The sequence below is a fragment of the Triticum urartu genome, chromosome 1A (genome assembly GCF_056163025.1).
Source record: "Triticum urartu cultivar PI428250 chromosome 1A, HENAU_Tu73, whole genome shotgun sequence".
In the NCBI taxonomy this organism is placed as follows: domain Eukaryota; kingdom Viridiplantae; phylum Streptophyta; class Magnoliopsida; order Poales; family Poaceae; genus Triticum; species Triticum urartu.
The window spans coordinates 427,167,477-427,174,712 of NC_141873.1; positions in this window are offsets into that span (position 1 = coordinate 427,167,477).

The window sequence follows — 7,236 nt, forward strand, 5'->3', positions numbered from 1 at the left end:
TCTCATTGGTTGATATGTCATGAAATAAGAAACAAGGAGGGAGTTAATGCACCATGCCTAAGTATTTTGGGATTATTTGGTTTTCGTAAGGTGACTTACACAACATTTTTGTTTACATGCATTAACATTTTATTAGTTAAATCAAAGGTCAAAACTTGGCGCAAAACGCAAAGGGGACTAATAAACCAGTAAACATCAAACTTCTCTCGTTTGGCCCCAACTAGAGGTCCGGTGAGATGACTATACTGCACCGGCACGGAGGGGGACGCAGCTTCATTTACTTACGGGAACTGCCTTTGGGTGAATGACACGTGGCCCCAGGGGGTGGCTGGCCCACCTATCATACAACCAAAGGCAGGTGCAGTAGAGGGCCGAGGAGTAGTACGAAATCCTACGCACCTACTCACGCTAACCAAGGGCTAAGTGATCACTTGAATCGCAAGATCAGTTGAGTAGAAGCTACGTTAGACCCATGGAGGCGATGAGCGCGATGTCCACGACGCTGGCCTGCGGCCCGGCAGGTAGTATTGCTTGAGGCCGCCAGGGCGAGGGGCCGCTTGGATGACAACTTCGTCTCCTTGTTCGACGAGGTCCTCGTCGGTTTCCTCGACAAGTTCACCGTCGTCAAGAAGCTTGCGGACGAGTTTGACGTAAGCCTCCAGCCGACGCACCCAGGCTCTGCGATGCTCACCACCCTCAACGGCCACTATGGTAACAACCTCTTTGACGCACTGGTGGCCCTGCGATTGCCCGCCGTCGCGCCGGAGAATGTCCACCTCGAGGTCGCGCTCGCCGCGCAGCGCCTGGCGCAGCAAGACACCATCGAGATAATCACCCACGTCTACGTGCAAATTATCTTACCTTTCGCATCAACTTCATAATTTTCGTACGTACTCCATGCATGAACGGCGCCAGAAGCAAACTTCTCATTACTCTAGGCAAAATCGTTATTTTCTATCTATCGGTCGCGCCATGGAGTAGAACCAAATTTTACAAGTTACGAGTTCAAAAGGAAAAGCCTGCCGTGTTCGCGTCGCACCCCCACACGGTTGGTCCGGCACACCGCTCAATCGGCAATGCGTGCGGTGTTGCATTTTCACTTACAAGTGGGACCACAGTTGAGCAAACCGACTATCGGCAAACCCCCACCCCACCCACCGCGCGATGGCTGAGAAAAGAGGACAGGAGGGAGAAGAGATGGTTGTAGCATGGACTCCAAGAAAATTGGTGTCGGATGGGACTCGTGTGGGTGGCGTGTGTCGTACTGCTAGACGTGAATGCTAGTTATGGCCCATGCCACCCCACTATATCGAGCCTATATCGAGGTACGTAGAACAAATTTGCTGCAGTCCGTGCTCAGCCCTCCTCTATCTCTCTTCTCAGCCAGCCAGCGGACGCGCGGAGCCCAGTGTCTGTTTGCTCACATGCGGCCCCACATGTCAGTGAAAACGCAAGAGGACCCACTAAACCTACACATCTTTCACCTCGACGTGCTAGTGATGAAAAACAAATCCAGTAAAGATCTTCGGTGGCCGCTTTTGGAGTTACTCAAGAGTAGTAAGATTCTATTTACAGTTTAACCCAAGATGCACATCTCGTGGCTTGAACTACTACTCTATTTTCTTTCATGACACAACCTGGATGCTGGATGTCCCACGTGTCGGCAAAAGGAGGAAGAACCCGACCAAATCTTCGATTCTGCTCTCGGATTAGACTAGTTGTGCTAACTTAAAAATTTTATTGTGTACTCCCTCCGTTCCAAAATACTTGACTTCATTTGTCCAAAAATGGATGTACCTATATACTAAGACATGTCTAGATACATATATATTTTGACAAATAGAAGGCATGTATTGTGCAACGGAGGGAGTAGAATGGATGTACCTAGCTATATACTAAGACATGTCTAGATACATATATATTTTGACAAATAGAAGGCATGTATTGTGCAACGGAGGGAGTAGAATGGATGCAAGTTTTTGTATTGGGAAGAAGAGTACATCCATATATTGATAGAGCGCAATTTAGTAGATGTTCTATCACTTTAGCTAGTATAGAATAGAGGCTAGACATGAGACTAGATGCGAGGAAGCAACATCTACTTCTTTACACTCAAAGAAGAAAGAAGCACGCTAGATCGAGCCTCCGCAGATCAACAATGAATGCATCGAGAAGGCACTAATCCAACTTACTACAGGAGTAGTAAAATGTATTCTTGTGGTTCTTGTTTTCTTTGGTCTTGCTTTTCTAGTCAAAATTATCTTTGGAGTTCATGCAAAACGGAGGTCCGTTTGGGGTCGTGCGTTGGAGTTGGCCTTACAAGTGGGACCGCAGTTAAGGAAACCGACTATCGGCAAACCCCCACCTCGCCCGCCGTACGATGGCTGAAGTTAGAGAAACGATGAGGTTGAATAGATTTCTCTCGCACGGACTCCAAGAAATAATATGGTGTCAGATGATGTCGTGGCGGTGGCGTGTGCCGTACTCCTAGACGTGAATGCTTGTTCTGGCCCATGCCACCCAACTACTCCTACTACTTACTCCTACTATATACTATACTACTAGTATATCGAGGATTCGAGGTGCTAGTTATGTACAACGAACACATTAACATATGGCTACAGTAAAAACACCCGCCCGACGCGCGAAGCATGTGAAGCTAGTACAAATAGTATACTACTATTGTTGATTGGCCTCATCCGATAACCTGTTGCAATGCACGTACAATTATGTATTCGGAAAATATTTTTTTGCCTCGTCGCACCACTCACTCAGAGAAGCGACTCGAAAGCCATTCATAAATTTAGTACAGTAAGTTTATCACAGGCATATCATTTTATTACATAGAACAACAGGTCATCAACCCACATCGACAACGAGGATACATTATAAATACTAAAGTTTTCACCACACAAAAAATAACAAGCCATGAAATGAACTTCAACTCAACCATTCCTCGGCGTTGGAAACGCTTGCTTTGAACCACAAGTGATTCTCTGGGACGGGCCATGCCTTGTCGATCTTGAGACCAACGCGGGACTGATCATCCAGGCTGAAGCGGCCTACTATATCAGTACCAGGGTAGGGAACCATGCAAATGTCCGAGGTATAGACACAGTTGCTTCTCATAAATGTGTCAGCAGCGGTTGGATCGCCTTTCACCATCATCAGATAGTTTTGTCCAAGGAAGAGCGAGTTTTCTCCAAGACTATCAATTCTGTGCCAGGGAGAAGGAGTTGGCGCTAGCACACTAGTATCCATCCCGAATACCATGCAACGGGTGTTGGAATAGGTCCGGAGAGTGCGACCATGGGAGACTACACCTGCTTCATTAGCAGTAACATCATCAGTGGGTTGTATACACACAAGAAGAGGTGATCTATCGGAATTAGTTGCCAGGTGCCACAGAGTATATCGACGCTGCTCGTCCTCATGCTCGTGATCATCACCATTGTCATCTCCCCCTTGGTTATAAAAATCTTCAAGTATAGGTGGCGAGATGTCCACAGGACCCTGGAAACACAAGAAGAAGGTTAATTAGTAAAGGGAAAGTTGCTAACCCGCATGCATGTGGATGAAACAATTATAATTACGGTGGAAGACAAATGTACCGAAAAAACGAGGATCCCATGCAAAAACAGTGCCACAAGAGGTGGCAGCAAACACAAGATCCTCGTATTCAATTGCATCACAGTACACATCCGTGTATAGAAACTGATTTTTGAGTAATATCCATCCAGTTGAACCACGAAGGACGGCAACTAGCTTGTCGAAGTTAGCAACAACTTGATAGTTCTTGTAATTCCAAGAGCGGTTGGGAACTCGACAAATTGCTATCTTCAGTACACGACATTCACCATGATCGTATTTGAACATACGTAGATCATCTGTGTGCTCAACCTCAGGGCACTCGGAGATTTTTGGAAGTGGAATCCGCTGACAAGTGTACACATTCACAAGTTCCCACTCGCAATTGTACCCAATATAAACAACCCAATCTCCATTTGCGCCAGCCCAGGACTTACCCTTAAGCGATGGCATCTTGACATCACACGTATCATTATCAATCGACATCAACTTGCACAAGGCGAGGTCTCCGTCGTCCGCTCGCCAGTGAGCAGGGTCATGGCGAAGAAGATAGGGGAGATCAAACCGCTCCTTGACCCTTGGGTTCCTTGAAATGATTTTATTAGTTGAGTTGAGAATGGGCTTGAACGAATCTGCCATGCTAGCCGAGGTGATGACGTCGCACCGATTAATGAGTTCCTCCACCATGTCATCTTTCAGACCGGGTCAAGAATAACGGGGTCGTTTCCTGCCTGTTCCCTCCATGGAGAAGACGATCGAACAACGGCAGAAGAAAGGGTGAAGGGCTCAAGGAAAATGGAGGAGGGAGAGGAAGAGCGTGCGACAGTAGTTCCAAATCGAGAGGGAAAGGCGAAGAGTTGGTGGATGGTTGGGAGTTTCCCACGGTTCACGAAGAGGCGCCCCGGCCTACACGTCCGTTCGGAAATACTCCTACTACTCGCCATCGTCTCACTTATATGCTGGAACAGGACCACATGTCAACGAAACATGGTGTGTAATTTCTCGTGCAAAATGCGATCTGGCCGCGTTGGCCCGAGGTGCCGCATTAGTTATCGACCTTTATTTTTTTAATGGCGTGCCGATCAGTTTTGAAGCACGACTAACTGGTACTGTACGTAGAGAAAATATAAAGTACTCTACCACTACCCCACCTCCAGTACTAGTAGTATAAAAAAGATATATAGGCTGGAGCTTCAGCGCTTTCTTGCTAAGGGCTGCCCACTTGCTTCTCACACTACCACCCTCTCTCTAGATCTAAAAAAGATGGCCCCTCTCTCCCTCCTCACCCGTGGTCACAGATCCGCCGGGGAAGAGAAGGACGTGCATCGTTGATGCGCTCGTCGTCGGCGAGCGAGGTCACGCACTGACGACAAGGCTGTCCTCTCAGACCTAGCGCCCGTGCGGGATGGCCTCCGTCCCCAAGCTCGCTGCCGTAGTGTGTGCGGAGGACGACGACCACGAGCGAAGCCACTTCCCGCCGACCCTCAGGTATGCTTCCTCTTTTCGAGCCATAACCTTGTTCTATTGCCCCATCTTCTACGTCGTTGCATGTGGATCTTTTTCCACTCCACCATCTTCCCAATTTGCTATCCTCTACTCTGCTGGCCACGCAGACGAAAACCATAATTTGCACTATTAAAGGAAACCCTACTTCATGCAGACTAATCCATGTCTGGGTTGAATAAGGAAAGGAAGGGAGACTGTACTGTCCAAGAGAGTAGGCATCGAACCTGCATCTAGGTTGAAAAGGGGAAAATCAGTAGCTAAGGAACGAGTATCATGTCTCTTGGTTGAAGAAGGGTAGAAAGGCATGACAATGCAATAGAGAATTACCAGGTCGATCGGTTTTTTGTCCTCGCATAGGAAAAAGGTGGCTAAAGAGGACAAAAATGGGACCGTAATCCACATATGCTGCCTGGATATTTGTTGCTCTGGGCAACCATACCTCCCTCTCCACTCTGCGTCCGTGGAGGTACATCGTACTGGTGCCTCCCATGCTCTTATTGCCACTTTTTTTGCTGTTAGTATAACGCCATCAGTCAAGTCAAGCAATGCTACTGCTAAAGTGATGCCACATTTAACTAATGTCGCTCTCAGTCTAATGCCACCCGTAAATTTAAGCAATGCCATTTAATGTCACTTGATTATTTCAGGGTTAGCTGTTGATTGTGGATGTATTAAAGATTTTTTAGCTATAAGGCATTCTAATGCTATTGCACAGCCAGTATACCAACGATGAAACTAGTTACTCCCGTCAGATTTTTGCACTGTTAATGCTTATAGGTTACATACCTCACTTTCATGAGATAAGTTAATTTTTTTGTACAGTGTCACCAAAATGCCAAGGCGCTGATGTCATTTTATTTTGGTTAAACTGCACAGACAATTATGAAGACAAGAGGAAAGGTCAAGAGTGGGCACCTCCTCCTCCGGCTGTTCTCTTGAGGAGGTCTGTATGTTTGTCTCTAATGCCTGTCGACTACATACCTGACATCATGATGTAATGTTAAGTCATTTCCTTTTGTACAGTGTCACTGAATTGTCAAGGCGGTGATGGCATTTTATTTTAGTAGAACTGCACAAAATTTGCTTAAAAGAAGAGGAAAGGTCAGGAATGGCTCAGTTTTTCAAAAAAAAAACTACTGTATGTATGCCTTCCTGACATCAGTCGTTGTTGCTTTATTTATTCCTTCAAACAGGTGGTTAGAAACAGTCTTGCTACCTTTTCCCATTAAGAAATTGGAATGCTTATATTTGTGAGTCTATGCTTCAACTAGTGCCACTTCTAGAGTAATCACACTTTCAATATCTATGCAAACAGGGATGCTCAATTTTAGTGGAACTGCACAAAAAGTCCAACTGGTTCAACATTAGGAGCATGTTTTTTCCCAACCTTTATATCCAATTGGTGGCACTATGAGCTGTTCATTACGAAGGTACATGGTTTGCTACTATCTTGCTACTCTTTTTGTACTGTCATTAGATAGTAACACTAGTGGTTTGCATGTGAATTTATTGGCAGGGTGGACCTACATTGGAGGTGCAGGACAGGATTCAATGATTGGAAGCTCAATTTCGGTTGTATCGATTTCACCTCTTCCATCACTGTGAACATGGATATCCTTGGTCTGATGAAGAATAGGTGCTATATTTCTGTAGTGAACCAGCAAATCAATTAAGTATGAAATTGTCCAGGGCAAAACATAACTGTATCAAATTGTCCAATGCAGAACATGACAGATGCTAAGAGGATGAGACATGTTTAAACCGAAAATACAAGGTGTGGTATATGTTTACTAGCTGCTTGATATTTGTGCAGACAGAGATGTCTGCCCATTGCTATTTGGCAAACCAACAAAGTGCCCGCAATTTTGGTTGAACTACACAAGAGAATAGTATAGTCACTGGATGCAGTGCCATTTGAAAATAGACACAGAAAGATTGGATATTCACTTCATGGACTGCAGAAAAGTAGTACTATACTATTTATTGGCCAACACTAGGTGCTTCATTGCTTTGGTCTGATTATACAATGGGCATCATTTTGCCTAAGTTAAAGTTTGTATTCCGAAAATAGTCTCGCAGTGTGATCGAGGGAAGACCAAATCATATTGCAGTGCATGTTCCTCCATCATGTCTGGTTCATTC